Below are 18,791 nucleotides of genomic sequence, written 5' to 3'. Positions count from 1 at the left end.
AGAAGGGAGCGGGGTGCGGGGGCGGAGCTCGAGGGGCGGGGAGGAGGCGGGGCGGAGCTCGAGGGGCGGGGCAGCGGGGCGGGTTGGTTTCGCGTCCCTACCTGGCACATCCGGTCGGTCCCCGCGGACGGAGGAGCAGCGGCCACGCGGTTTCGGGCGGGGGCTCTTCCCGCGTCGCCAGAGGTCGGAGATAAGTACCCGCCGCCCGGCTTCTCTCGGGGAAGGGGGTGGGACCCGGCGGGGACGGCGTGGTGGGGGCCCGGCGGGGCCCGGGTCTGCGGCCTGTGCCCGCGGCAGCCCCTGTGTCCCGGCCCCGGGGAGGCCGGCAGGGCGAGCGCGACGCCCCTGCGCCGGGAGCTCCCGGGAGCGGCACAAAGAGCTGGGCCCGCCCGGCTCCCGCCTCTGCACCTGCCTCCAGCCGAGAGGCCGGCTTTGTTTGCAGGGCTGACTGAAAACATTAAGGGTCCAGATTGCGGGGCCTGTGAGTACATCCACAATACCGTTCTTTCTGTTTTCTTTTTTGCAGTATCCTCTAGTTTGTCAGTCAAAACGTGAAAAAAATCCAAACAAACCCCAAACCCTGACTGCTTTGCTCTAGGAAACAGTACCTGTAACCCTGCGGAATACACCTGTTCGTAGGGGACAGAGGTAAACTATACTACCTTTCCCTATGCCAGACCTACATGTATTTAAACATTTAATTTCGGTAGGCCAGAACCGTTTGACATTGTGTGTAGAATATTTATGTTCCCATCCACTTCTTTCATTGGTGGCCTTTGTTCAGTTTTGTTAAAACTCAAAAAAATAGAGTCCATACTTGGCAATTCTGTATGTAGTATTGTTTTATGTATTATACTCAAAAGATTTACATCGCGAAGGAAGAGAAATCTTCAGCAGCATTTCTTTTTTGGCAGGGTTTTTATTTCTTGTCCTGTGCCTAGTGAATGGGGTCAGGCTGCTAACTAGGGCCCGTACAACAGGGCATGAGCTTTCTTTGACTTTAGACACCTTTATATTATATAATACACATTTTAAAAGCAGAATTTCATTTACACAGGCACTCCCTCTAGTAGTAGAACTCCATGTAGCTATTGACTAACTGGTTATACTTCTTTTTTACACAATGGCAAGAAACGACTTCAGGCTGTCCTATCCTTCCCTAAAAATACCATTTGTGTGTGTGTGTGTGTTTGGACCGAGCTGACTTCAGTGTCCTGCGAGGTCTTTCCATGACACCAGGCTGTTCTTTTCCTTCTATACATTTACAAGTTATCCAGCTGTACTTTTGCCGTAGCTTTTGTTCAGATGTGTTCAGTTCCATTTTCATGAAAGTGCTTTTACCTGCTACTGTACATAATATTTGTTTTGCCTTCCCTCGAAATTACAATTGAAGAGAATCTAGCTGTCTTTTGGACCTTTTCTTGGTTAATATACTCATGCCCTACAATAACACTTTAAATGTGTGTCTACGGTTTTCACAGTATTTGTGTACATATGTAATAAAACACCTTATATTGATACAGTTTAGCAGTTTACAAAATACATATTAATCTTTTCAGTAACATTATGACATAGGTAGTTTAAAAAGATTCATTTTATTTTAAATTTGTGCTTGGGGCGGCACCTGTGGCTCAAAGGACTACGTAGGGGTGGCGGGTGGGTTCAAACTCAACCCCAGCCAAAAAAAAAAAAAAAATTTGCGGTTGAACCTAGATATTCAAAAGCAGGTTCTGTGCTTTCCCCTTCATTGGAGAGGCTCTTACAACCTAATCTGTAAAAATTGAACAATTTTCGAAGGGATTTTAGAGAGCCCATGATTAAACATCTTCATTTATGAAAAAGGATACTGAATCCTTGAGTCACCTTCCAAATAGTCGATAAGGCAGTGGTTCTCAACCTTCCTGATGCCGTGACCCTTTAATACAGGTCCTCATGTTGTGGTGACACCCAACCATAAAATTATTTTCGTTGCTACTTCATAATTTTTCTAGTTATGAATTGTAATGTAAATATCCAATATGCAGGACGTATTTTCATTGTTACAAAGGGGTCGCGAACCACAGGTTGAGAACCGCTGGCTAAGGTCTCAATTAGAAAGGCTCTATTTTGCTGTGTACAAATGATAAGTCTCCCATTTGGAGAGAGAGGCCTGTTTTTTCACTTGTAAAATCAGGTGTCTGGCTAGATGATTTCTAAGACATTTCTATTTCATTCCGACCCCATAACTTTTATTACCATTTATTCCTCCAATATGTATTGACAATGCACAGATACATACCTGTTAACTGCCTTAAACTTTTCGTATTTTAAACTCAGATAGGTATAGTAATAAATGTGTCTTGTTCTTTGTTTACTAAGCTCCATAAAAATGTGATTCTTTTGTAAGGGGAGGAAGTACCTAGGGACATGGGCACTCTCGTACATCATTGGTTAAAGTTCATAATGTGGAATGTACCTTTTACATAGGGAAAGTTGGCAGTCTTTTCAAGAAGGAATTAATCAGCTGTGGACCAAGACTTTTCCCTACAAGGTGTTTATTTAAATGTTATATATATATTTTTGAGACAGAGTCTCATTATGTCACCCTCAGTAGAGTCCCATGGTGTCACAGCTCATAGCAAACTCATACTCTTGGGCTGAAGTGATTCTCTCGCTTCAGCCTCCCAAGCAGCTGGGACTACTGGCGCGGCCACAGTGCCTGGCTATTTTTTGTTGAGGTTGTCATCGTTTAGCTGGGCTGGGCGGGCCAGGTTCGAACACGCCAGCCTCAGTGTATGCAGCTGGTACTTTAACCACTGTGCTACAAGCGCTGAGCCTAAATGTTATATATTTTTCAAAAACCCAAATAAGTAGTGAGAAAACATATCCATAAGATGGACAGTTATGTTTTTGAAAAATATATATTGATGGGGAAAAATGTGATAAAATAAGTGAAAAAAATAGATACAAAATTATATTGCGCTACTGCTTTTGTTAAAATACGTGTGTGTACATATGGGACTGGAATGTACCAAAGTAATAGTAGTGGTTATTCCTTGCTGATGCAATTCTGGGTGGCTTTTGTCCTGTACTTTCTGAATTTTCCATAATAAATACAAATTACTTTTATGATGTAAGAAAACACAAAAACTGTGGATTACCTCTGTAGTTTCAATATAGTGTCAACTTTTTATGTCATTTTTACTGTGGTAAGAATCTTTTTTCTTAGTAAGGACATTTAACATGAGAGTTTTTCCTTAAAATTTTAAGTGTACACTAAAATATAGTTAACTATATAGACACAGTGTTGTACAGCAGATCTCTAGAACTTACGTCCTTTTGGTATAAGGCATTTATCTATCATACATATTAGAATAACAGTATTTTTATAAATGCTCTACATTTCTGAATTTAGGTCAGGAATTGCCTTTTCACTTATATTTCATCTTCTTAAATATCTTTAAATCATTGGATTGTCCATTTTTTGTTATTTATGAAAGACACTGCCATTGTCATTATCATTACCTTGACCTGGTACTCCGGCTACTAGAATGGTAGTAAAAGAACTATGCCCACCTTTAATAACAAATGGTTGACCAAATACAGGTGCCCTTTGTTATACAGAATAGTTATATTCCAGTCAAGCCTCATATAAAGAAATTCCTATAATGTGAACTCTGTTTTTAGTTCATTTTTATTATGGATGTAGACATCTTTTTTTTTTGTTTTTTTTCTTTTTTGAAACAGAGTCTCACTCTGTCACCCTGGGTAGGGTGCTGTGGCATAGTCATAGTTCACAGCAACTTCAAACTCTTGGGCCTAAGAGACCCTCTTGCTTCAGCACTTGCCAAACTCCCAGCCAATTTTTTTATTTTTAGAAGAAACAGGGTCTCTCTCTTGGTCAGGCTGGTCGTGAAGTCCTGAGCTTAGCCAGTCCACCCTGCTTGGCCTCCCAGAGTGCAGGATTACAGGTGTGAGACGCTGCACCAAGCCAGTGTAGATATCCTTCCAAGGAAAATCTGAACTGAACATTTTTGCTAAAAGTTTAAGTTACTCTTTCTTTGTGGCATAAGCTCTACAACTATATCTTACTTGGCCTAGCTCCCAATTTAAGCTCTCAGAAGAGCTCTTCCTTTCATCCTCTGTAACATTATATGAAGTGAGGAGTGCCAACATAGCATATATGATATGGCCAACCTAAAAATCATTCAAGATCAAGCATAACTTAGTACTTTATATATTCCGTAGGTCAGGTTTACTTAGAATAAGATGTGTATATATATGTATATGTATATGTGTATGTGTGTATATATATATATGTATATGTGTATGTGTATGTGTGTGTATATATATATATGTATATGTATATGTGTATGTGTATGTATATATATATATGTATATGTGTATGTGTATATATGTATATGTATGTATATATATATGTGTGTGTATGTGTGTGTGTATATATATATGTATATGTGTATGTGTATATATATATGTATATGTGTATGTGTATATATATATGTATATGTGTATGTGTATGTATATATATATATGTGTATGTGTGTATATATATATACATATATAAACTCCACATTGAGCAAAAAGAACTTCATTCAGTTCCATTTCTTTTTTTCTTTAATAGAGATGGGATCTTGCTCTGTTGCCCAGGCTGGCCTCGACTTCTGGGCTAAATGATTGTCCCACCTCAGCCTCTGGAGTAGCTGGGACTAGTGGCATGTGCTACGCTTGTTTCCAGTTACTTTTTAAATTTTTAGACAGTCTTGCTCTTTGCCCAGCCTAGAGTGCAGTGGCATCATTATACCTCCCTGCAACCTCAAACTCCTGGGCTCATGTGATCCTCTTGCCTCAGCCTTACAGGTAGCTGGGACTACAGCTGCACATCACTGTGGTAATTCTTCTATGTTTTTGTAGAGACAGAGTCTTGCTATTTTGCTCAAGGCTTGTCTCAAACTCTTGGCCTTAAGCAATCCTCCTGCCTCAGCCTCCTAAAGTGCAGGGATTACAGCTGTGAGCTATTACACCCAGCCTCTAATTATATTTCTTTTTTATTTTTATTTGTGTGGAGGGGAGACCGAGTCTTACCCTGTGCCCTAGGTAAAGTGCCAAGGCATCATGGCTGACAGCAACCTCAAATGCTTGGGCTTAAGTGGTCCTGTTGTCTCAGCCTCCCAAGTAGCTTGGACTACAGGCATCTGCCACACACCCAGCTAATTTTTCTATTTTTAATACAGATGGGGTCTTGCTCTTGCTCAGGTTGGTCTTGAACCCCTGAGCTCAGCCAATCCACCCATCTTGGCCTCCCAGAGTACTAGGATTACAGGCGTGAGCCACCACCACTGCTCCCAGCATCTACCAGCCTCTAATTACACTTCTACTAATAGTCATCTAATAATGTCTATTTTCACTTGACACATATTATTAGATACTATGTAAACAGTCTCACTTAGATAAACCTACCACTGAATGTGAACCTTTGACAGTACTTTCTGCCAGCAAGAAATTAACCTTAAATACAAAGTTCAAAAATAGAAACTTTTTAATAAATACCCACCCATTGGTGGTAATAACTTCAAAAGTAAATGTTTGCCAAGTAAATAGTTATAAAAGAAGACATTTTGTTCATTTGTCACCTTAATTTAAATCCATTTATATTCGCTTGGGAGAACCTGACATTTTTGGTTCATAAAACCATAGAAGTCAGTGATTACAACTTAACGGTGTAACAGTCACTCTGTACTGTTAAATTCTTAGCAGGTGAAGATAAATATTAGTCTGGTTAGCACCAGACTAAGGGAATAATTTAGTCTTTATCTATGTCTCCCTCAAATTCAGACACTCATTTTATTCAAATCAATCTCATCTGGGTGAGGAGAATGGGGTTCAACACTATTTGGGGTCTACCTAGATTTCTTAGTAGTCGTATATAAATGAGGTAGGGACACCTGACTTAACTGGTATCCTAAAGCCACTGATTTAATCCTGCAGATTGACAGAATTTTCAGAGTATCTTGGGTGATTATCAAGTGACAGGGGAAAAAAGGGGAAAGGAAGGTAAGTTTAAAGAGAAGGGTTGGGGATGAGGGCACATGGAGAGGAAATGAACAGACTGTATTGAAAAGTACAGGGGGTCTGGCGCCCGTAGCACAGTGGTTATGGCACCAGCCACATACATCGAGGCTGGCAGGTTCGAACCAGGCCCAGACCAGCTAAACAACAGTGACAACTGCAACAACAACGGGCGTTCTTGCAGGTGCCTCTAGTCCCAGCTACTTGGGAAGCTGAGGCAAGAGAGTCATTTCAGCCCAAGAGTTTGAGGTTGCTGTGAGCTATGACACCATAGCACTCTACTGAGGGTGACACAGTGAAACTCTTGTCTAAAAAAAAAAAAAAAAAGAAAGAGAAGTATAGGGCGAGTTAAAAACAGCAGAAAAAGTCAGGGCTAAATAGTGGTACAATGAAGAAAAGGAAACAAAATAGTTTTTCTGAATGGTCCAAACTAGTAAGGTAATGATGACCTGGTTTTTATATTTTTGAGACCATCATCTTAGTCCAACAAGCCTTTTTTTTTTCTATCTCCATTGATAGAGATTAATTATATATTTATACGTGAGATTCACTTCTTAGACAGCAATTTTCTTTTTTAAAGATCCTGCCTCATGCCCCTTCTTCTTCTCCAGTGGTCCTCCCCTCTCCCACCTCCCCTCCTGCCTCCCTCTACCCCCATACTAGACTATATTTGTGTTTTACTGTTCATATGAGCATGTAATTGCTTATATATTAGTTTCATATTAGTATGGAGTATACTGGATATTTATTTTTCTATTCTTGTGATACTTTACTAAGAAGAATGTATTTCACCTCCATCCAGGTAAATGGAAAAGATATAAAGTCTCCATTTTTTCTTAATGGCTGACTAGTGTTCCATGGTAGATACATCACAATTTGTTGATAATTTCATGGGCGCTTAGGTTGCTTCCACAACTTGGCAATTATATGCCTTTGTGGTAAAATGATTTTTGTTCTTCTGGGTAAATACCTAGTGATGGGATTGCAGGGTCAAATGGAAGGTCCATGCATAGATCTTTGAGGCTTCTCCATACTTCTCCCCAAAAAGGCTGTCTGAGTTTGCAGTCCCACCAGCAGTATAGAAGTGTTCCCTTCTCTCCACATCCATGCCAGCATCTGGTGTTTTGGGACTTTGTGATGTGGGCTGGTCTTGTTGGGGTTGGGTTATAGAGTGGTTTTGCTTTGCATTTCTCTGATTAAAGATAATGAGCATGTTTTCATGTGTTTGTTGGCCATTCATCTGTCATCCTTGGAGAAGTTTCTGTTCAAATCTCTTGCCCACTTAATAGAGGGCGTTGTTTGCACTTTGCTTACTTTTAATTTGAGTTCTCTGTAGATTCTAGTTATCAGGGCTTTGTCATAGATTTGTAACATGCAAAAATCTTCTCCCATACCAAAGGCTTTCTGCTTTGTTAGTGGTACCCTTAGCTATGCAAAAGCTTTTTAGCTTGATCAAATCTCAGTTATTGGTCAGGCACGATGGCTCACACCTGTAATCCCAACACTCTGGGAGGCCGAGGCAGGTACGTGCCTGAGCTCACAAGTTCAAGACCAGCCTAAGCCAGATTGAGAACTCATCTCTAAAAATAGCCAGGCACTGTGGTAGGCACCTGTAATCCCAGCTACTTGGGAGTCTGAGGCAAGAGAATCGCTTGAGCCCAAGAGTCTGAGGTTGTTGTGAGCTATGAGGCCACAGCACTGTATAGAGGGTGACAAACTGAGACTCTGTCTCAAGAAAAAAGAAAAAAACAAACAAACCCCAAACAGTTATTTACTTACTTATTTTTGGTGTTGCTGCAAATTGCTAGGGGGATCTTTCTTACAAAGTTTTTTTCCCCAGGCCAGTATCTTCAAGTTTTTTCCCATGCTCTCTTCAAGAATTTTTATTGTTTCGTGTCTTAAATTTAAATCTTTCATCCAACGAGAATCAATTTTTGTCAGTGGAGAGAGGTGTGGGTCCAGTTTCAGTTTTCTTCATGTGGCTAACCAGTTCTCCCAATACCATTTGTTAAATAAGGATTTTTTTTTTCCCCCCAGTGTGTATGTTTGTTGGGCTTATTGAAGATCAGATGATATGTGGCTGGGTTCATCTCTAGATTCCCTATCCTATTGCATAGATCTGTGTCTCTATTTTTGTGCCAGTACCATGCTGTTTTGATCACTATAGCCTTGTAGTATAACCTGAAATCTGACAACGTGATGCCTACAGATTTGTTTTTATTTCTAAGAACTGTAGTTGCTGTTCAGGTTTTTTTTCTGGTTCCATATGAATTGAAATACTATTTTTTCAAGTTTTTAAAAGTATGATGTTGATGCTTTGATTGTGATTGCATTATATCTGTAGATGCTTTGGGTAGTATGGATATTTTAACAATGTTGATTCTTCCCAGCCACAAGCATGGTATGTTCTTCCATTAGTTGACATCTTCTATTTCCTTTCCTAAAGTTGGCAGGGACCAGCCTCCACATGCAGTAGGTTTACTTCCTAGTGGCCTGGAGGTGCGAGGAGACTGGAAAATTATGAGTAGGAGTTACAGAAATTAATGTAGAGAAATAATAGACACAGACAAAGAGATGGTTTTGAGAGCAGTGGGGCTCGGGATGTGGCACACCCTTCTTTGTGAGGCCTCCTGTATGCCTCCCCGAGTATCAGGCTGGCTCTGTATTTATTTCATACATCAGTGTTATGGTCATAAATCTCATGAAGGAAGGCAAACAGTCCTGTCAAGGTTCTTGCTGCATTTGCATTCTTATTAACTGGACTAACTCTACAGCTGATTATGTTAATTGCATGGATTTACTTTTCACTGCTTCAAAGTATTATGGTCTTAATGTAAACAAAGTCTTGACAATGAAGCCAATCAGAGGCCGACTCAAGGACCAAGTCCTAGAGGACCCATAGTCACACACCACAGATGTGATGTTTTAATACTCTGACAACCTTGTGTCCAAACAGATAGACTCCTCTGGCCCAATCAAGGTGACAGAAGAAAAGAGATCCTTTTTCTCCTTCTCTGGTCCAGAGCAAGCCTTCCCGAATTGGACAAAGTTTAAAGAAGTCACGTTCTTAACTCCCAGAAGCCACTTCCTCAGAGCACACAGCCTTGCCCTGGCAGAAAGCAGCTTCAAGGCCTCCAGCCGGCTGCTGTACTGCAGCTGTGAGGGGAGGGGAGATATAGAAATGCCAGCCTGCAGAAATGTTCAAGTGATAGGATCTCGCACTTACAAAGCCAGGAAGATGGGTTCGAATCAAAATCCCCATAACTGTTTCCCTTTGTCTAGACTTTGTTCCCTATTTCTAATAATATTTCTAATCTACTAATAATTAATAATTGAATATTAGTTTCAAACTTACAAAATCATTACTACTAGCAATGCAAACACATCAAGATATGACTCCTTGTTAAGTCTTCCCACATGCCCCCTTCAGAAGTTTCGTAATTCTTCTTATAGAGATCTTTCATGTCTTTTGTAGAGATATTCCCAGGTATTTCATCTTCTTTGGTGCTATTGTAAAAGGAGTAGAATCTTTGATTTTATTCTCAGCTTGGACAGTTGTTGGCACATATGATGGCTACTGATTTGTGGGTATTGATTTTGTAACCTGAGACACTTCTATATTCCTTGATCACTTCTAAGAACTTTGTAGTTGAGTCCCTGATCTTTTCCAGGTATAAGATCATGTCATCTGCAAAGAGGGAGAGTTTGACCTCCTCTGTCCCCATTTGGATTCCTTTGATCTCCTTCTCTTGCCGGATTGCTATGGATAGGACTTCCAACACACGTTAGATAGCAGTGGAGACATTGGGCATCCTTCTCTGGTTGCAGATTTGAGTGGAAATCTTTCAGTTTTACTCCATTCAATATGATATTGGCTGTGGGTTTGCGGTAGATGGCCTCTATCAGTTTAAGGAATGTTCCCTCTAAGCCTATTTTCTTGAGTGTTGTTTTTTTTTTTGTTTGTTTGTTTGGTTGGTTTTTTTAGAGACAGAGTCTCACTTTATTGCCCTTAGTAGAATGCTGTGGTGTCACACAGCTCACAGCAACTTCCAACTCCTGGGCTTAGGCGATTTTCTTGCCTCAGCCTCCCGAGTAGCTGGGACTACAGGCACCATCCACAACGCCCAGCTATATTTTTTGTTGCAGTTTGGCCAGGGCCAGGTCTGAACCTGCCACCCTTGGTATATGGGGCCAGTGCCCTACCCACTGAGTCACAGGCGCTGCCCTATTTTCTTCAGTGTTTTTATCATGAAAGGATGCTAGATATTATCAAAAGCCTTTTCTGCATCAATTGAAAGAATCATATGGTCTTTTGTTTTTCATTCTGTTTATGTGGTGTGTTACATTTATGGATTTGCATATGTTAAACCAACCTTGCGTCTCTGGGTAAAACCCACTTGATCATGGTGTATTACTTTTTTAATATGTTGTTGTATTGTTTGCTAATATCTTGTTGATATTTTTGCATTGATATTCATTAATGATATTGGTCTATAGTTTTCTTATTGGGTCCTTTCCTGGTTTGCTTCATAAAGTGTGTTGGGGAGGATTTCTTCCTTCTGTGTATTTTGGAAGAGTTTATGTATTATAGGAACTGATCCTTCTTTGAAGGTTTGATAGAATTCTGGTGAACCCATCTAGGCCAGGGCTTTTCTTTTTTGGGAGATTTTGTATAATTGATGCTATTTCAGTACTTGATACTATTCAAGATTCGTAAATCTTTCTGGCTGAGTTTTGGAAGGTATCGTGCTTCCAGATATCAGTCCATCTCCTCTACATTTTCATATTTCTGGGAATAGACTTTTTGTAGTAATTGTTGAGAATCTTTTGTTTTTCTGTGGCATCTGTTATTTCCCCTTTGTGATTTCTGATTAATGTTATTAGACATGTTATTTATCTGTTTCTGGTTAGACTAGCCAAGGGTTTATCAATTTTTAATTTTATTAATCTTTTCAAAGAACCAACTTTTTGTTTCACTTATCTTCTCAATAATTATTTTCTTTTCATTTTCATTTAGTTCTTCTCTAATTTTGGTTATTTCTTTTCTTCTGTTGGTTGGGGTTTAGATTGTTCTTCCTTTTCCATGGCCCCTTAGGTTGCTGACTTGCTCTCTTTCTGTTTTCTTGATGAAGGAATCTAATGCTATGAATTTCCCTCTAAGGACTGCTTTGCAGGATCCCACAGGTTTTTTGATAGTTTGAGGCTTTGTTATCGTTTTGTTCCAGAAATCTAACGATCTCCTTCTTGATCTCACCTATGACCCAGCTATCATTCAGCGTAAGGTTAGTTTCCATTTTATTTGAGTATGAAGATTTCTGTTGCTGTTGAGTTCAACTTGTATTCCATGATAGTCTGAGAAGATACAGGGGATAATTTCGATTATTTTGAATTTGTTGAGGTTAGCCTTGTGTCCTAAGATACCAATTTTGGAAGATGATTTGTGGGCTGATGAGAAGAATGTGTATTCAGTTTTGTTAGGATAAAGTGTTCTATAAATGTCTGTTAAGTCCATTTGTGCCAGGGTCTTGTTTAAGTCCATTATTTGTTTAGTTTCTGCTTGGAGGATCTGCCCAGTACTGCCAACAGAGTGTTAAAATCTCCAACTTATAGTGCAGGAAGATACCATATTTTCAGATCAGTTAGTGTTTGTTTTATATATTGAGGAACATTTAGTGGGGTGCATAGATGTTAATTAATGAAGTCTCTTCATGTTGTTGTGTTTCCCTTAACAAGTATGAAGTGTCCATCTTTGTCTTTCATTATTTTCAACAAGCCTTTTTGAACAATCTGAGTAGGTGAGCTTTTCAAGTTGGTGGACCTTTTGTTCATGCCTTACTTATCAGGAACCTTGCAAGACATATCTTGGACAAAGTTTTAACTACTCATTCTTTAATGCCAGAAAAAGTTGTTATTATTGTTTGCAAGAGCCCCATAACAAATTATTTTATGTACCATAAACAATATATTCAGTATTCCTTTTTTGAGATAACATCTGAAAACTTATTCCCTCTTAATCCTACTTTCTCCTGTTTAGATTATTTAAGCCATGGAACAGTTTCTAAAAGCCAGAGTAACACACTGATGGAGAGTATTTAAAATAAAAACTTTTAAATGATTTTCAAATATGATGATATACCTTTCAAAATAGTTGTACAAATGAGAAAAACTGTGTAAGTGGTTTGTCAAAGGTCACAGACTGAGAGCCAGAGTGGTATGTCAGTCTTCTCATGGGCTTGGATCCAGAGACTTCCAGTAATAGAGTTCTTATTTTATAAAAGATAAGCAGTACCATGCCAAATTAGCTTAATGTTTGTGAGGTTTTACTTTTTTCTTTGGAGACAAGGTCTTCTTCCATTGAGAGTGTAGGTTCCTCTCCATAGCTCACGGTAAAACTCCAGGGCTGAAGCAGTCTCAAGTAGGGGGGACTATAGGCACAGGCCACCATGCCTGGCCTTTAAAAAAATTTTTTTTTTTTTGTAGAGACAAGGTCTTGCCATTTCCCAGGCTGGTCTCAACTCCTGGCCTCCAGTGATCCTCCTGTCTTGGCCTTCCAATGTGCTGGGATGAGAGATGTGAACCATGACATCTGGCCCTGAGGTTTTATTTTTTGAGACAGTCTTCCTTCTTGGCCTCTGTAGCGTGCTGTGCATCACAGCTGATAGTAACCTCAAACTCTTGGGCTCAAGTGATTCTCTTACCTCAGTCTCCTGAGTAGCTGGGACTATACGCCCTTGCCACAGTGCCTGGCTATTTTTAGAGATGGGGTCTTGCTCTTGCTCAGGTGGTCTTGAACCTGTAAGCTCAGGCAGTCCACCTGCTTCAGCCTTCCAGAGAGCTAGGATTACAGGTGTGAGCTACTGCACCATGCCTTAGGTTTTACTTTTTTAACTCAATATTTTCTTAGAATTAGCCTCTTTTATCTTTTAGCCTTTTTGTTGTGAAAATTTTCAAACATAAGAGAAAATTCAAAAGAATATAATAATAATCCTTACATCTTCTACTTAGATTCAGTAATTGTTAACTAGATCCTTAAATTTCGAGAAAACAATCTCAAACTAAAATGGAATATAGCACACTGTTTGAAAAATAAGATTAGTGTGCTGAGAAGAAATGATTTTGTTAAAAAAGTGAATTCTGTGGTGGCGCCTATGGCTCAAGGAGTAGGGCGCTGGCCCCATATACCCGAGGTGGCAGGTTCAAACCTTGCCCCAGCCAAAAAAAAAAAAAGTGAATTTTATTACTGGAGTTATTTCCAGATGAGATTGGTGGATCTGTTTAGTAGAGTATAGCATAATTTAGTTTGTCTGTGAAGTGACAGTTTCACTTTTTGCTGTTGAGTTACCTGATGTTTAGGTGCTGTCTTAAAATTCCTGAATTCAGGGCCCAGCATGGTGGCTTGTGCCTGTAATCACTCTGGGAGGCCAAGGCAGGTGGATTGCTTGAGCTCAGGAGTTGCTGAGCAACAGCAAGACCCTTGACCCTTAAAAAAAAAAAAAAATAACCAGGTGTTGTAGTGGGTGCCTGTAGTCCCTGCTACTTAAGAGGCAAGAGGATCACTTGAGCCCAAGAGTTTGAGGTTGCTGTGAGGTATGATGCCAGGGCACTGTCTTGAGTGTGACAAAGTGAGACTCTGTCTCCCCCCGCCCCCCAAAAAAAGGAAGAAAAGAAAAAAAAAATGCCTGAATTCAAAGATGCCTCAAAGCCACATGGAAAGTTGGGTTAAATCCTTAAGATATAGAGCATTAATATATTGGATTTTTTTTTTTTTCTCTAAAGAGCAATGAAAAAAATCAGGAGTGACATTGTAGACAATTTTATGTTGCTAAGGACCAATGGAATTCAGACTTAATAGAAAAGTTTCTTTTACTAATAGGTTTTACAAGGAAAGTATTCATTTTTGTTTAAGAGTATATGAATGAACACCTTTCTAGTGTAATCATTTTGGGATGATCTTTTAAAAATAAAGGAATTTTAAGAGGGAGAAATCTAATGAATACATATATTTTTTTCTATTTCATGACTCCTTTCCTTTGTAATGTTGGCTTATAAATTTCTGTTATTTTAGTGGTTTTGTATTTCTCATTTGTAAAACCTGTTAGTAGGACTGATAAAGCACTTTTTGTAATCTTGTTTGTAGATAGCTTGACAGTTTGTTGAAAAAAATATGTGGTGGTGTTATGCAGTGATGCATTTGTCAAAAGTAAAACTGTACACCAAAAAGTGAATTTCATTATATGCAAATTTAAGAAGTATGTTACAAAATATTTGTACTCAAAATATTTGACATTCCAGAAAAGTGGTAGATGACTAATATATATTTAGCTATTTTAATTGTTAGTCTAAGATACTTGGGAAATTTTTATTTGGTAGGAAAATAAATTTTTGTGCTTCAAAATTAAGGATTTTTTGGTATTCAGAAATATTCAAAGGAAGAAATGAATCGTGGAAAACTTGTTTGCCTTTATACACTTAGACTCTGGTTAAGGTGAAATTTGAACAGTGAGCAATGACTTTTCCTACATAAAGTTTCTTGACTTCTGTGGGAAAAATCTAGTCCCCCAAAAGAGGTTATAGGGATGTGTACTTTCGTTCATGTCGAAGGAGTAAGCTTTTGTCAGTTTCTTAAGATTTTATGTGTTAGCCCACACTTTAAGATTCTATTAAGTTTTTTTACTGTAAAGAGTTACCCCCCCCCCTTTTTGAGACAGTCTCACTATGTTCCCCTTGGTAGAGTGCTGTGGCATCACAGCTCACAGCCACCTCAAACTCTTGGGCTTAAGCAATTCTCTTGCTTTAGCCTCCCAATCAGCTGGGACTATAAGTGCCGGCCACAACAACCCAGCTATTGTTTTGAGGCCTGGGCCAGGTTTGAACCCACCTGCCTTGGTGTAGGTGGCTGGCGCCCTAACCACTGACCTACAGGGCACCAAGCCAAGAGTACCCTTTTTCGTGAGAATAAAAATTTTAATTATTACGTATTTTCCTTTAAAATTCAAAGTAACAAAGAAACCTGCTGTGTTTTTGGATCAGGTGGTAGAGCTGTGAAAGTGGTCACACAGTTTTGTCCTAGAGAAAGTTTTGAGTATGGGGAGAAGGCATAAAGGTAAGGAAGGAAGATAAAATAGTATTTAGCTTTTAAAGCGAAAGAAAATAAAGAATCTTTAATTAGAAACCAAAATTGGTAAGTTTTATCAGTAAAAATGAAACAAGAGGAGGATCTCTTGTGATTTTGATGCAATTTTTTTTTTTTAAAGGAGATTTTCCAAGTATTTTTCCCCCTCTGGTTCATTTTAAGAAGTGTTAAGTTGATCATGACTTACTTGGAATAACTATTTATTATTTCTGAATTTTCCTGTGTGTGACACTTACTTTTTCACTTCTGATCATACTTAAACTTCATGCCTTAAAATTCTTCTTGGCGGGCGGCGCCTGTGGCTCATTGAGCTGGGCGCAGGCCCCATATACCGAGGGCGGTGGGTTCAAGCCCAGCCCCGGCTGAACTGCAATAAAAAAATAGTCGGGTTTTGTGGCGGGCGCCTGTAGTCCCAGCTGCTCGGGAGGCTGAGGCAAGAGAATCACATAAGCCCAAGAGCTGGAAGTTGCTGTGAGCCGTGTGACACCAAGGCAGTCTACCGAGGGCGGTAAAGTGAGACTCTCTCTACAAAAAAAAAAAAAATAAATAAATAAATAAATTCTTCTTGGCCTCTACTGCACTACCGTTCTCAGTTTTCCTCAAAGTGTATCTTTGCCTTGGGTGCCCTTTTTCTTCTCTTCATCCCAACCACTTGGTGTATCCTTTATTTTCCTCTTACATACTTGATATACTTAGATAGGATTGTCTGGAAATATAAATCTTACAAGGATGAGTGAATTAGGTTTATTTTACTGAGAGCTGCTCCTCCCCCCATCCCCCGTTTTTATTGCCTACTCAAAAATCTGACCTTTACGTAGAATTCTTAGGTGGAAGATGAGAGAGAGTAATGGAGTTGATAAAATGTGGGATTAGGATCGGGGTTAGCGGATCATCAACAGTTTATCTCTATTGTTCTAAAGTGTCAGAATGTTTTACAGCTGTGTGGCAACCTCCTGGCACACTAATCCAGTGGTTCTCAACCTTCCTACTGCCGTGACCCTTTAATACAGTCCCTCATGTTGTGGTGACCCCCACATGTGAGGAGCAGTGTCTCGGTTCCTAAGACCATCGGAAATATGTGTCTTCCTAGGCGACCCCTGTGAAAGGGGAAAGGGTCATTCGACCCCCAAAAGGGGTTGCGACCCACAAGTTGAGAATCGCTGCTAATCTTTGTAGCCATTCTCTTCCCAATGCTGCTTCTCACATCAAAAAGATTTTTCAGAAAAATCAGCTAATTTTTCAAAGATACTAAATTTGAGACAGAATAATCTGTACTTTTACATGTTATGTACTCATATATCTCACAACCTAATAAAAAATCATAAACAAACTGGCCCTACAAGCTCAGCTCTTTCTTTTATTTATGTAGTTTTTAGAGATGGGGTCTTGCTGTGGTGCCCCAGCTGAAGTGCAGTGGTACAATCATAGCTCACTGCACCCTTGAACTCATGGGCTCATACAATCCTCCCTCAGTCTCTCAAGTAGCTGGGAGTACAGGCACTGAACAGCGTTCTCAGCTTACCTTTTAGAAACTATTTACTTTCTAGATATAGTTCCAGTTATGTATGACCACTGGAATTATTGTTTAAAATAATACGTGCTTGTTGTTCTCTGCCACTTCAGGAGTCATTTGGTAAAAAGTGTGTTGATGAGTAGAGGCCAGCACAAACCGGGCACTTGATCTGATGTGTTTGTTCAGAATGTTTTGGTGTTTGGGAAACATACTTTATTCCCCCTCTCCAGGTTCCTAGATTTCTAATAAAACTCTAGCCAAAAAAAAAAAAAGAAAAGGAAATTATTGTTTAAAAATTATTTTTTTTTATTATAAGATGGCTTACAAAGTATTAGGTCCTATTTTATTACTTTTGTGGCAATGTGACATGTATGTCTGTGTGAATGTATGCATGAGTAAACTAAGTGTATAAATATGTACCACTATTTTTGGTTTTACAACTTTAGGAATGTACGTTTTAAAATAATATATTTGCATTGATAAATTGTATTCTGTAGGTAAGGGATCTCAAATATTTTGGTCTTAGGACATCTTTACACTCTTAAAAACCATAGTAGTTATGTGTGTATTGTCTGTAGATGTTTACTGTACTAGAAAAACTGAAATTTAATTTAAAAATATATTAAGTTCGGGTGGTGCCTGTGGCTCAAAGGAGTAGGGCGCCAGCCCCATATGCCAGAGGTGGCGGGTTCAAACCCAGCCCCTGCCAGAAACTGCAAAAAAAAAAAAAAAGTGTATTAATTCATTTAAAGTAACAATGATATAAACACATTGACATTAACAAATTAAGGAAAAAATTTTTCAAAACAAAATTACGAAAAACATGGCATTAATTTATGTATTTACAGATGAATGGCTATTTAGTAGAGGACAGCTGGAGTCTTTGGTCCACTTCTGCATTTTACCTGTTGCAATAAATTATTTTGGTTCAAATAGAGAAGGCCAGAAGCAGTGGCTTAGACCTGTAATCCCAGCACTTTGGGAGGCAGAGGTGGGAGGATTGCTCAAGGCCAGTAGTTTGAGACCAGCCTGGGCAACATAGTGAGAGCCCATTTCTATAAGAAAGAAGAAAAATTAGCTGGGCATGGTGATGTATGCCTATAGTCCCAGCTACTGGGGAGTGCAGGAGTTTGAGGCTGCAATGAGCTGTGATCACCCTATCTCTAAAAAAAGAAAAGGAGATATGTATACACATACATACAGATGCTGACCAGACACAGAATGCAGTTGGTAAGAGGAGGAATGTTTTAATAGCTTTTCCAGATAATTGTGGATCTTTTTTGATACTCTCCCAAAACTCAACAAGTGTTAGTTTCATTGTTGCAGTATGAAAGCTGAAATCGTATTTGTGAACCTGTTGGTCTTTTTGGACTTCAAATAAATCTTTTCTTACCAATGCATGGTTTATAACATTATGCATTGATCACTTAAAAAATATTAGTTCATTTTGTTATGTAGATCTCCAAATATTGACTTATTTCATTATATATCCTTCCCTCTCAAAAAACCCTCTTTATTCATTAATAATCACCACCTAGCTCATCAGAAAGAAAAACCTTTAATTAATGGGATGCCGTTAGGCTCATAAATAGCAAATATGTTGTCCAGAATTCTAATTTTCACTTAAAACCCAACTTTTTAACATGTCCTACTTAGTAAAGTATCTCAAGAATGGAAGAAAAAATATCCAATGTACTCAATACTATTATGAAACCAATTCACAATCACTTACCCTTTCATATGAAGAATAGATCACAACTATGGCCCAGGATAGGGAGAGGGGAGATCTGATTGAGGGAGGGTGAAGGGTGGGATCACACCTCTGGTGCACAATGCAAGGGTACTTGTCGAATCTATTAAGTATAGAGTATAAATGTCTTAACACAATAATTAAGTAAATGAGACAAGGTATATATTAACCAGTGTTATGTAAACGCTCCAAATTCTATATGAAATCAGCACATTGTTCCCCATAAATGCAGTAATGTATACATGATCTGTGTGTTTATGATTTAATAAAACACACAAAAAAAGAATAATAAGAAAAACCCCCAACTTTTTAGGGGAAAGAAATACTGT

General features: G+C 39.1%; 1 protein-coding gene across 13 annotated transcripts in view; it reads left to right on the top strand.

Annotated features, from left to right (window-relative positions):
- Window positions 1-18,791, top strand: part of TRIM13 (tripartite motif containing 13) — a 69,192-nt gene that overhangs the window by 45,622 nt on the left and 4,779 nt on the right. The window contains exons 1-2 of one of the 13 annotated variants that reach the window (XM_053564078.1): window positions 143-183; window positions 527-648. The exons of 9 other annotated variants lie outside the window; for them this stretch is intronic. The gene's annotated coding sequence lies outside the window, so the exon portion shown is untranslated. Of the gene's footprint in view, window positions 1-81; window positions 184-274; window positions 482-526; window positions 649-18,791 lie in introns of those variants that run through there. 3 more of the 13 variants (XM_053564075.1, XM_053564080.1, XM_053564084.1) reach the window with 3 other exon arrangements.

Source organism: Nycticebus coucang, chromosome 15 (genome assembly GCF_027406575.1).
Source record: "Nycticebus coucang isolate mNycCou1 chromosome 15, mNycCou1.pri, whole genome shotgun sequence".
Lineage (NCBI taxonomy): Eukaryota > Metazoa > Chordata > Mammalia > Primates > Lorisidae > Nycticebus > Nycticebus coucang.
Note: the sequence above shows the minus strand (reverse complement) of the source record. Positions and strands in the feature narration are given on the sequence as shown.